Source organism: Oncorhynchus gorbuscha, linkage group LG09 (genome assembly GCF_021184085.1).
Source record: "Oncorhynchus gorbuscha isolate QuinsamMale2020 ecotype Even-year linkage group LG09, OgorEven_v1.0, whole genome shotgun sequence".
NCBI classification, from domain to species: Eukaryota; Metazoa; Chordata; class Actinopteri; order Salmoniformes; family Salmonidae; genus Oncorhynchus; species Oncorhynchus gorbuscha.
The window spans coordinates 43235287-43248519 of NC_060181.1; the positions used below are offsets into that span (position 1 = coordinate 43235287).

Consider the following 13233-nt stretch of genomic DNA (forward strand, 5'->3'; position numbering starts at 1 on the left):
ATGCAGAAATCCAGGTATTTCCAAAGGTTTCACATACTTTTTCTTGACACTGTATATAGGGTGCCTTTCGGGACGCACCCTGAGAAGGTTGTCCTGCAGTGTCCTTGGGTCTGCTGCCTGCGTTCCCTAGCTACAGATGGGCCAGGGTGCAGCGGGTGCTGCAGCACCTTTCTGAATGACGTGCACTTGGACTCCAGATGCCTTGCTGCTATCTCCCTTCAACACTAAGCTTTTGCTGCACTGTACCTTCAAAACTCACACATCTCTCTCTCTCATTAGAGCAAAAGAAAGTCGGCATGAAGTTGGAGAAATACTGCCATCCTCCAATAATAACAGTTCTCGATAAAATAATATTTTCTCAACACCGTCTCCACAAGATGTTTGGCTTAGTTGCAGCTGTGAGTTTCTCATATAAGGCTTGGATCCAGAATGACTCATTGAACCGCTTGTAGGAATTGTTGTACACAACCATCAAGGTCAAGGTTCCATGAGGCGCTCTTCCATAGAACCTTTCCCTGTCTGAATATAGCCCTTGTAATTGCTTGACCATGCTTGGATTATTTCTCATTCTCCTGAGGAAGGTGCTGTTCAATTTTGAGCAAGACAACTATTTTGCAATTTCACTTCACTGAATTAAGGAACGACTCAAACGGTTGTCCTTTTCTCCATGAGGATGTTAACCTTCAAAAGCATTTGCAGCTTATTGAAAGAAAGAGCTCACCATGAACCAACTTCTTCTTAAAGATCTTTGTTTGTACTAAAGGGCTCACTCTGGAGAATGTTCAAGAAGCGCAATCTCACTATATCAGGGACACCTCATTCGGTCTTTCAATATAATACCCATGAAGCTTGATAGCTTTTAAATGCTACAATGTTTTTTTGTTAAAATGCATTTATTATGATTATTTTTTAAATATGATTTGTATCCCTTTTCACGATATCCAATTTGAAGTTAGTCCTGTCCCATTGCGGCAACTCCCGTAAGGACTTGGGAGAGGCGAAGGTCGATAGCTGTGGGTCCTCCAAAACATGACCCCGTCAAGCCACACCGCTTCTTAACACAATGCTCACTTAACCAGAAGCCAGCCGCACCAACGTAACGGAGGAAACACCGTACACCTGGCGACCGTGTCAGCGTGCATGCGCCCGGCCCGCCACAGGAGTCACTAGAGCGCGATGGGACAAGGACATCCCGGCCGGCCAAACCCTCCCCTCCTCAGCTCCTTATCTAAAGTTGTTGAGAGATGAGTTTTTAATCAACTTGAGGGATACCTTCTCGAGCACAAACCTCTTTATGAAATACAATCTTGTTTAAGAACAGCTCATTCCACTGATACTTGTCTTATCCACCTATTTGACCACATTACGCAGGAAAGTGAGAAGGGGAACTATACAGGTATGGTCATGTTAGACTTGCAGAAAGCTTTTGACTCTGTGGACCATGATATTCTCCTGATGAAACTGAAATGCATGGGTCTAAATGATGTAGCAGTGAATTGGTTTAGGTCTAAGAAATATCCTGTGTAGCACCACAGAGATACATTTTAGGGATTCCCTTATTTCTTAAATTCGTTATTGATATGCCAGATACAGTTTATATAGAGGAGACCCTGAGTAAGGAATTGCATTTTGTTAGAGATTGGTTGACTGACAACAAATTGTCACTACATTTGGGAAAAAACTGAAAAGATTTTGTTTGGAACAAAACGTAGATTGCTTAGGGCTGACAATATAAAGCTCAACTGTGCAGGCAAGGAGATTGAATCTAAAAACAAGTGTAACTTATCTTGGTGTGTCCCTAGATCTATCCCTTTCTGGAGACCTGATTGCTGCTAAAATTCTTTCTAAAATGGCGAACAAATTGACATTCTTATATCGTAACACTAGATATTTTTACATTAAAGTTAAGAAACTGCTCGTCTCAACCTTGATTCAGTGTCATTTGATTTATGCCTGCTCTGCTTGGTATATTGGGGTATCAAAAAAGATGAAAACGAGAATGCAAATCAAAACAAAGTTTATTTGTCACGTGCATCGAATACAACAGGTGTAGTAGACCTTACAGTGAAAAGCTTACTTACAGGCTCTAACCAACCGTGCAAAAATGTGTTAGGTGAACAATAGGTAGGTAAAGAAACAAAACAACAGTAAAAAGACAGGCTACATACAGTAGCGAAGCTATAAAAGTAGCGAGGCTACATACAGACACTGGTTAGTCAGGCTGATTGAGGTAGTATGTATATGTAGATATGGTTAAAGTGACTATGGATATATGATAAACGGAGAGTAGCAGTAGCGTAAAAGAGGGGTTGGCGGGTGGTGGGTGGCGGGACACAATGCAGATTGCCGATTGAATAGGCTTTGTCGTGCCCTCTTCAAGACTGTCTTGGTATGTTTGGACCATTCTAGTTTGTTGGTGACGTGGACGCCAAGGAACTTGAAGCTCTCAACCTGCTCCACTACAGCACCGTTGATGAGAATGGGGGTATGCTCGGTACTCCTTTTCCTGTAGTCCACAATCATCTCCTTAGTCTTGGTTATGTTGAGGGATAGGTTGTTATTCTGGCACCACCCGGCCAGGTCTCTGACCTCCTCCCTATAGGCTGTCTCATCGTCACTGTCGTGTCATCTGCAAACTTAATGATGGTGTTGGAATCGTGCCTGGCCATGCAGTAGTGGGTGAACAGGGAGTACAGGAGGGGACTGAGCCCCTGGGGGGCTCCAGTGTTCAGGATCAACGTGGCAGATGTGTTGCTACCTACCCTCACCACCTGGGGGCGGCCCGTCAGGAAGTCCAGGATCCAGTTGCAGAGGGAGGTGTTTTGTCCCAGGATCCTAAGTTTAGTGATGAGCTTTGAGGGTACTATGTACGGTGTTGAACTCTGAGCTGTAGTCAAAAAATTCATATAGGTCATGCAAAATAATGTTATCAGGTATATGCTGAATGCCCCCCCCCCTCCCCCCCCAGGACCCACATAGGGGTACAGGAGTTCCGGGAGGTGGGCTTGTTGCCTTTGGAGTACAGAGTGGACCAACATAATCATATGTTTGACATCTTAAATGATCGTGCACCAGGTTAAAACCACATTGATATGGTCTATAACCAACACAGTTACAATACCAGAGCTACTGTTAGGTCTTGTAAAATCCCAAGAGTAAACAGTACTGCGAGGAGCATGTTTTTCTATACCTTGGAGATCAAGCAAAGAAAATGTTTTAAAAAATAGCTTTAAAAATCAGGCAAAGGTTTTCATTTGGACAAGGTTGGTCAGGTGTATTTATTTGAAGGATCGATATGATGTGCAGTTAGGGTGAAATGAATTTGCAGTGAAAAGTGCCACTTTTTAGGATTTTAATATAAATTAATGTATTTATGGTTTTGTCCTGCCTTTTAATTATATCTGTTATTGTTTTTACCATCGAGGACCACTTTGGAAACAAGCGTTTTAATTAATACTTTCAAGTGATATCCTCTGGGTCCACATTGTACATTTTGTTGTACGTGTTGTACGTGTTCATGATGTATATTTATTTTAACTCAGAACACTACAACCAAAATAACAAAAATAGAAAAAAACAAAACAGTTCTGTCACAGAGACAGAAAACAATTACCCACAACTCAAGGGCGAAAACAGGCTGCCTAAGTATGGTTCTCAAATCAGAGACAACGATTGACAGCTGCCTCTGATTGGGAACCATATCAGGCCAAACACATAGAAATACAAACATTGAATGCCCACCCCAACTCACGCCCTGACCAACCTAAAAGAGACATAAAAAAGGAACTAAGGAACTAACAATATGTCTGTTAAACAAAATAAATTCAATTCAACCCGGACGACGCCGGGCCAATTATGTGCCGCGTCATGGGTCTCCCAGTCGCGGCTGGCTACGACACAGACGGTATCGAACCAGGATCTGTAGTGACGCAGCTAGCACTAACGTAATGCCTTAGACCGCTGCGCCACTCGGGAGGCATGTTACACAAGATTTTAACCTTTCAAAATGCACCTACCGATTACGTAAAGCATTTAGAACTATAGCGGATAAAGCCACTTAAACATGTTCTTGATTGCTCCCATTACATTCAGTCACTGGACAGCTTGTTTATTGTCTAATCCTGGTATGGCAGGAAGTAGCACATTCACAGTGCAGAGTGTCAGGCTGAATTCACAGAACACACTGTTCTATCCACCCCCCCCCCTCTCTCTCACACTCTCTTACTCACCCCATTTTCTCTCCATCTTCACCTCTCTCTTTCTCTCGTTCCGTGAGAGACAGGGAGCAGGGGAGTTGCCAAGGAGAGGGAACAGACCGATCTTGCGTCTTGATTTGACCAGTATCTTTTCGCCAGCCACTCTTCACCCCAGTGGAGCAGAACAAGCCACGCATGCACAGTCATGAACACATTCCAGCTCCGGCCCAGTGACAACACTGGCAAGCCCCGAGCACCCGAGACAATCAGACAACACTGCCTGCATCCCAAATGGAACCCTATTCTCTACATAGTGCCGATGAGCCCTGGTCAAAACTCGTGCACTATGTAGGGAATTGGGTGCCATTAAGGGAAGCAGCCACTGTCACTGGAGAAGGACTGCAGTTCTTTCACTATCAAAGCGCCACCTGATGGTGTTGACTTGACCTCAGAATTTATTGCACACCAGACATCCTTCATTTCTTTGCGTTTGTTTTTCTGTCCAACAGCTGAACCTATGGGAATTGTGTCCTTACCTTGTTCATACCACAGTGTCTCTACTGTATATGTTGAACAGTACATTGTATGTGAAGGTATCTTTAAGAGCACCAGAGATATGAGAGGAATTCAAATTTGATTCCAAAAGCTATGGCTGGGTTTGCTTGCTTTGATGATGAGACTATCAATTGATCTGATCCGGCTGATTCTGTAGAGACACTTAAAGCCCAAAATGTATATTTACCAAATCGAATGGTGTTCACAAATTCTTCAGCATATGTAGTCTAAAAGCTTCGATTTTAAGCCCCCCCCCCCCTTGCCACATGTGCAGCAAACTACATAAAAACGAGGACAAACTCTCACGCTGCAGATGAAAGCACATTGAGTGCATCGGAACAGTCAGAGGAGTCGCAGAAAATGGATAAATGAGAGGCAAACGTCAAGAGACCTCACCACAATGAAATCAAAACACACAATCCACATGAGCTAGACGAGCTGCTAGACAGGCACATGCCCCTTTCCCCTTCCAGTCTCAAGTTTCCTTTTGGGCACTTTGTTTGGTTTATTATTGTATACATTTTTGTCGTTGTTCTGAACCCACTGGCTGCAAGTCGTCGTTTAATTGACATAAGCTGATGAATGTAGCTCGCTACCGACATTATATGATCCATTTGCCCATTCCTCATTTGTCATCAAAGCATCCATGTGAGGTATTCACCATCATTTTTGCCTGAGCCAAAATAACCTTAATATTGTGGTCAATCTTTGTTGGTTCATGACGATTTTACTAAATATACATCCAAGGCAAAGGCATACAGCTAAGCACTTTATGAGACTGCACTTCTATCGTGGGTTTCACAACAGATGCCAAAGGAGTGGGACTCCTAACCATCCCGAGAGGAGGACTGGGTTGGGCATACAGCAATCATCGTAATACATCTGTGTTACATGACTATAGTGTTATTATGAAATTACATTATACAATTATACAATGATGTTAGAAGATTATAGCCATTACCCTGAACAAAAATAAAACGGAAAGTGCAAGAATTTCAACGATTTTGTTGAGTTACAGTTCATATAAGGAAATCAGTCAAATGAAATGAATGACTTAGGTCCTAATCTATGGATTTCACATGACTGGGCTGGTCCTGGGAGGGCATACTAGGGAACCAGGCCCAGCCAAACAGAATTAGTTTTTCCCCCACAAAATTTCTTTATTACAGACAGAAATACTCATTACCCCCCCTCAGACGATTCTACAGGTGAAGAAACAAAATATGGAGGTCGTGGGCTGGAGTGGTTACATGTAGTCTGCGGATGTGAGGCCGGTTGGTACTGCAAATTCTTTAAAGAGACATTGGAGGCAGCGTATGGTAGAGAAATAAACATGAAATTCTCTGGCAACAGCTCTGGTGGACATTCAGCATGCCCAATGCACACTCCCTCAACACTTGAAACATCTGTGGCATTGTGTTGTGTGACAAAACGGCACATTTTTGAGTGGCCTTTGATTGTCCCCAGCACAAGGTGCACCTGTGTAATGATCATGCTTATTAATCAGCTTCTTGATATGCTACATCTGTCAGGTGGATGGATAATCTTGACAAAGGATAACGCTCTCACTAACAGGGAGGTAAACAAATTTTAGAGAAATAAGCTTTTTGTATGTATTTATGGGATCTTTATTTTCAGCTCATGAAACATGGGACCAGCACTTTAAACGTTGCATTTACAGTTCATTCAGAGAGTATTCAGACTTCTATGACTTTTTCCATATCTTGTTACGTTACAGCCTTATTCTATAATGGATTCAATTGTGCTTTTTCCTCATCAATCTACACACAATACCTATAATGACAAAGCAAAACAGGTTTTTAGTTTTTTTGCAAATTTATACAATTTCGATAAGTATTCAGACCCTTCACTGAAACACCTTTGACATTGATTACAGCCTCAAGTATTCTTGGGTATGACGATACAAGCTTGGCACATCTGTATCTGTGGAGTTTCTCCCATTCTTCTCTTCTCTACAGATCCTCTCAAGTTATGTCAGGTTGGATGGGGAGCGTCGCTGAACAGCTATGTTCAGGTCTCTCCAGAGATGTTTGATCGGGTTCAAGTCCGGGCTCTGACTGAGCCACTCAAGGACATTCAGAGACACTCCAGCGCTGTCTTGGCTGTGTGCTTAGGTTCGTTGTCCTGTTTGAAGGTGAACCTTAGCCCCAGTCTGAGGTCCTGAGCGCTCTGGAGCAGATTTTCAACAAGGATCTGTCTGTACTTTGCTCCGTTAATCTTTCCCTCAATCCTGACTAGTCTCCCAGTCCCTGACACTGAAAAACATCCCCACAACATGTTGCTGTCACCACCAAGCTTCACCATAGGGATGGTGCCAGGTTTTCTCCAGAAAGAGGAACTCTAATGCTCTGTCAGTGACCATCGGGTTCTGATTGCTCAGTTTGGGCAGCCAGCTATAGGAAGAGTCTTGGTGGTTCCAAACTTCTTCCATTCAAGAATGATGGAGGCCACCATGTTCTTGGGGACCGTCAATGCTGCAGGATGTTTTTGGTACTCTTCCCCAGATCTGTGCCGACACAATCCTGTCTCTGAGCTCTACGGACATTTCCTTTGACCCCATGGCTTGGATGTTGCTCTGACATGCACTGTCAACTGTAGGACCTTATACAGTGCCTTGCGAAAGTATTCGGCCCCTTTGAACTTTGCGACCTTTTGCCACATTTCAGGCTTCAAACATAAAGATATAAAACGGTATTGTTTTGTGAAGAATCAACAACAAGTGGGACACAATCATGAAGTGGAACGACATTTATTGGATATTTCAAACTTTTTTAACAAATCAAAAACTGAAAAATTGTGCGTGCAAAATGTGTCAAGCTGCATGAGGCAAATGGTGGTCACACCAAATACCGATTGGTTTTCTGATCCATGCCCCTACATGTTTCTTAAGGTATCTGTGACCCTCAGATGCATATCTGTATTCCCAGTCTTGTGAAATCCATAGATTAGGGCCTAACGAATTGATGTCAATTGACTGATTTCCTTATATGAACTGTAACTCAGCAAATCTTTAAAATTGTTGCATTTTGTGTTTATATTTTTGTTCAGTATAGTAAGCTAGCTAGCCATTTTTTTAACTGTAGCATAGGGTAGCCTTATGAGTCTGCCTGCTAACAACATTATCAGTCATCATCAGTGATCACCATGCCATCTTTGCTGGCTTATTTAGGGAATGGTACGCTATAGTAAAGTAATGTAGGTAATAGTAATTGTAGGCTACAGTAGTTCTCACAACCTTCTATATAGTAATAATTGCTCAACGAGTCTGTGACCCATTTGGGGGGGGGTGAAAGTTGTCGTTATGGAGCTAAAACAAACAGGCAAATGCATTTCTGGAGCCAAACAATTACATGGGAAGCTAAAGTATGTTGACCTTTGCTTTTAAACTGTCATGCAGTGACACATCCACCGAGCATTCACGGTTGTCAAGTCCTTCCTGATTTGCTATCAGCAGTCCAGTGGTTTGTATGCACTGAGGATGATGGCTATGGGTCATAACAATCGCTCATCATTTGAAGGCATCTTAGCCTATAGAATGTATTTTGGGCAGAGTGGTGCTGGCGCTCTGCAATCTGCTGCTGAAGTTACATGGTGCACAACAAATCGACCACGGTGTAAGAGTGTGACAGGGGAGTAAATGATGTGTGGACCAGTGAGCTTCGGCTCCACTCCTCCCAACATCATTACTCATGCGGGCTGATGATTTGGCGCACAACGAAGCGTTCCAGAACGTTCTGAAAATGCCCCAAATGCCTATAAATCCGAGATGAAGGGAAACGCCCAAGACCACAAAGTTCAAACGCAGGGTGAGAAACTGAACAATTTACTATAAACACTGCCGGAAAAAATGTTTTTGTAATCCCTAATCGCAAACGCTCAGACTACGACCTAGGTGTTCATCACGATAATAGGCCCAATAAAACCATCATGTGTGAGGGCTGTTTTATGTGTGCTACCTACAGTTTCTACGGTGCAGTAATTTTCATTGCACAGCACAGATATTCCCATAAATTCAATGGCTAGTCGTCCCGCAACGCTGCATGTCTCTCTTGGCCGCCCAGTGGTGTTGGCCGACTGTTGGCCGACTGGCGGTTTCCACACGTCCCACATCCTGTTTTAGACTGCCTCTCAAGCTGGGAGAGGGGGGTGGGGGGCAGGCCACTGCCAGAGTAAAATGGATTACTCACCGAGCACACACCTGCCAGCCATACAAGGTGTGTGTGTTCTATCCGTGTGGGGACCTAAAATCCCCAAAAATCCCTGTGAGGATAGTGAAACAAGGAAAATACTCCCTCGTGGGGACATTTCCCCATGTCCCCAGAAGGACAAAGGCTATTTTAAGCTTTGGGGTTAGGTTTAGAGTTAGGGTTTGGGTCAAGGCTACGGGGTAAGGTTTAGAGTTTGGGAAAATAGGATTTTGAATGGAAATACATTTTAGGTCCCCATCAGGATTGAAGAACATAACACGTGTGTGTGTGTGTGTGTGTGTGTGTGTGTGTGTGTGTGTGTGTGTGTGTGTGTGTGTGTGTGTGTGTGTGTGTGTGTGTGTGTGTGTGTGTGTGTGTGTGTGTGTGTGTGTGTGTGTGTGTGTGTGTGTGTGTGTGTGTGTGTGTGTGTGTGTGTGTGATAAATAAACACACTAGTCAGCTCATCAATGTCCTGTTGATCAGCTGATTTTTTTACAATGTGGTTTATTTGAGCAGGGCTGGACAAAAGGACTGCACACCCAGAAGCTCTCCTGGAATCTCCTGCAGAATGGTAGGCCACGCTGCAAAATTACAATTACAACCAAATACTTTTTATGTCTTTATAAAAAAATATTCCCTCATTCAATGAACCAGGGATCAAATGGCTAGGTTGGCGAGGGACCGAACGAAGATGTTTATCTTTTGTAAGGTTAAAATATTCAGTGTTCAATGGAGATTGTGACAGCATAGGAGTTACTTGTACAATGAGGCTATTTTTTTTTACCTTATCAGAATTTTACAACCGAAGTGCGCAGCATTGGTTTCATCAACTGTACACCCGTCTCAACTGCGTGCAGGCAATTAGTGGTTATACACGAGTGCCGGTGGAAAGATATTTTGGGAAATCAGACATGACAATGGCATTAATACATGCTAATAGCTAAATACTGCAGTTAACTAGCGAGATAACCAATTCAAAACATATTGTGTAGTTTGGCTGGTTATCTAGTTAGTCTGTTGTATATATCATTATTTTACCTGCTACGCAAATGTCAATTCAATTCAATTGACATGGCAAGTTCATTATTACTTACATTGTCAAAGTGTACATTAAAATATATATATATATATAAATAAATACATAAATAAATAAATAAATAAATAAATGGTGGGACCAACAGCAATAATAATAGTCGTAGTGGACATGGGATTACCATTAACAACTTCAACAACAATATTAATGAGAACAATACATTAAAGCAGTGGTAGTAGACCAGTGTCAACGTGACCGAGAAGACGCATGACATGGTATGAAAGACAAAACAAAACAAGATGGGAAATATTATTGACATTACTTTTCACTGGCTGTCCCTCAGGTTTTGGCAGGAGGACACATATTTGGCTGCCAAAACTGCACATTTTGGCTTTTCACCCAATAAGTATTCGATTTTTTCTTCATCTTTTATAGTTTCAAATTCTTTGTATTGAATTATAATTTTGGGAAAGAAATATTTTCTTTGGTCTGAGTATTTGCCACAGTGTAATAGGAAATGCAGCTCTGTCTCTACCTCTCCCCTGGAGCAGAGTGAGCACAGCCTGTCCTCTCTGGGCAGCCAGGTTTGTCTGTGACGACCGGTCTCTATAGCCAGACTGTGCTCACTGAGTCTGTACCTAGTCAATGTTTTCCTCAGTTTTCTATCAGTCACAGTGGTCAGATAGTCTGCCACCATGTACTACGCAAATCTCTCTCTCTCTCTCTCGCTCTCTCCTCTTGCTACAGCTCACTGGCACAAGCAGGTGATGCACACACCATTACTTTTCCAGGATTTTCATTGCTGGCCAAAAATGTGCTATAACTGGGCAGATAACTCACTAACTAGCAATGAATATCAGCAAATGTGGACACTTTGATCTCAAAAACTCTTTCTACGGCATAATTGAAAGCTTGCTTGTGTCTGTCAATGCAGGCCTACAATAATTATAGTCTGATGCGCTCTGCAGAGATTGGGAGGACAGTGTGCAACACATTGCATCCAATTCTGATTAGAGTAGCCTAATTGTTTGAAATTGCGATTTTTTGCAAGATTTTCTTGTTCATTCAATTGTATTAAATTGCCCTGGGCAAGCGGATAAGCGTTGATGTCGAGCCCTGCACGGGTGTTCTGGCTCTGTCCCGACATCAGTTTCTGGACCAATCAGATGGCCCTGAATATTTTCATATTCGACGAAAGGTCAGGATGTACTCAAATCCAGACTCATTGCGGATAAGAAACTACCGTCTGTAGCCATGGCGTAGCGTTTGGCCAGAGCAAGAAGTCTGGGTGGTCAGGCAAAGTTGTAGTGATAGCTGACCAATTCGGTTTTATGTAGTAAAATTTGAAATTGTGTTTTTTACATTGGATAAAAGTAGAGACTCAGAGCTTTAAAAAAAAATGGTATATCATACACTACAGTTGAGGAACAATGGGAAAGTAATTCTGCTTTGAAAAATTCTAATGCTTTTTTTAAAGGCCCTTGAATGTTTTGGTACACCTATTTGAGCGCTCTTCTTTGTCTACGCCTATTTAGCACCGTTCACACCCTCTTAAGCCTTGGCCTCACATGTGAATCCTTAAAAAGATGGGTGGGGCTATGTGCTAAACAGTAGTGCACTAAACAACCAAAGATTTCAAGACGAAAGGCCGGTTCATTCTACGTCTATCCAGGACCAACTGGAGACAGTTGTTGCAGTGACATCATAAACATTCTATTGTCGTCCGACATCAAACTTGTTATTTAGAAAGTATAAACACAAAAACGACAGGCTGCATGACATCAGCAGCCTGGTTGTCCAAAATAGCGTAATGGTGTATTTTAACACCAATAAACCCATCCGTTTAAAAATGAATTTAGTATATGTCAATCCAGCAAACCAGTCAACTAAAAGCTACTTTAAAAAATAAAAAACTTTAAAAAGTTGGTTTCTAGCTTATTAGCTAGCGAGCCAGTTCAAACAATGACCATATCATAGTTGACAACATCTTAACTTCAGCTAATTTGTATTCATTATTACAGGAAAATAAACTCGCAACAAGGTACTTATTTACAAGTTAATGATGAGCTAATTACAGAAAATGGCTTATTGTTGTGAGTGTGATTAAAATAAAATCAGGGCATTCTACTGGGAATTTTAGAACTTGGACACTGTCTTGTTGGCCTAACGTTGTATCCTATCTTGACTTTGGTGCAGGTCATGTTCTTCACATTACTGTCTCTGGTAAACACACACTATATCAAATAAAATATACATTTATTTGTCACATGCACAGGATACAGAAGATATAAATGGTAAAGTGAAATGGTTAGACATGTAGATTGCTAACCTACTAGGTTCAATGTTAGCTATCTTGCTAACATTAGGCTTTAACAAGCAATGCAAATGGCTTTCTCGGATATGAATAATACTACTACACAGATCATACAAGTAACATTAGCTAGCGAGCCAGACCACTTTCTGACAAAATTTGAAAATGTATAATATCTGAAAATGTAGCTAGCTAGACTCTCCTACCCGTATACCTCTCACGGATGCCATCGTTGCCCCTACAGTGGGTACACATTTAAAAGCTGCATCATACTGCTGAGGTATGGAGAAGGTTTGCATCAAGGTTCTCTCTGTACTTTACTCCATTCATCTTTCCCTCAATCCTGACTAGTCTCCCAGCCCCTGCCACTGTCTTCCGTCTGGCCACTCTACCATAAAGGCCTGATTGGTGGAGTGCTGCAAAGATGGTTGTCCTTCTGGAAGGTTCTCTCATCTCCACAGAGAAACTCTGGAGCTCTGTCAGAGTGACCATTGGGTTCTTGGTCACCTCCCTGACCAAGGCGCTTCTCCCCCGATTGCTCCCCCGGGTGGCCAGCTCTAGTCTTGGTGGTTCCAAACTCCTTCCATTTAAGAATGATGGAGGCCACTGTGATCTTGGGGACCTTCAAGGCTGCAGACATTTTTTGGTACCCTTCTCTAGATCTGTGCCGACACAATCCTGTCTCGGGGCTCTACGGCTAATTCCTTCATCGTCAGGGCTTGGTTTTTGCTCTGATATGCACTGTCAACATGGGAGCTTATATAGACAGGTGTGTGCCTTTCCAAATCATGAACAGTCCATTGAATTGACCACAAGTGGACTCCAATAAAGCTGTCACTGCAGCCGAGGTGAGTAAGACATTTAAACGTGTTAACCCTCGCAAGGCTGCAGGCCCAGACGGCATCCCCAGCCGCGCCCTCAGAGCATGCG

At 42.6% G+C, this 13233-nt stretch overlaps 1 protein-coding gene across 3 annotated transcripts in view; it reads right to left on the minus strand.

Moving 5' to 3' along the window:
• Window positions 1–13233, minus strand: part of LOC124043663 (RNA-binding motif, single-stranded-interacting protein 3-like) — a 335167-nt gene that overhangs the window by 261797 nt on the left and 60137 nt on the right. The window contains exon 1 of one of the 3 annotated variants that reach the window (XM_046362470.1): window positions 4230–4432. The exons of the other annotated variants lie outside the window; for them this stretch is intronic. The gene's annotated coding sequence lies outside the window, so the exon portion shown is untranslated. Of the gene's footprint in view, window positions 1–4229; window positions 4433–13233 lie in introns of those variants that run through there. 3 annotated transcript variants of the gene reach the window in all.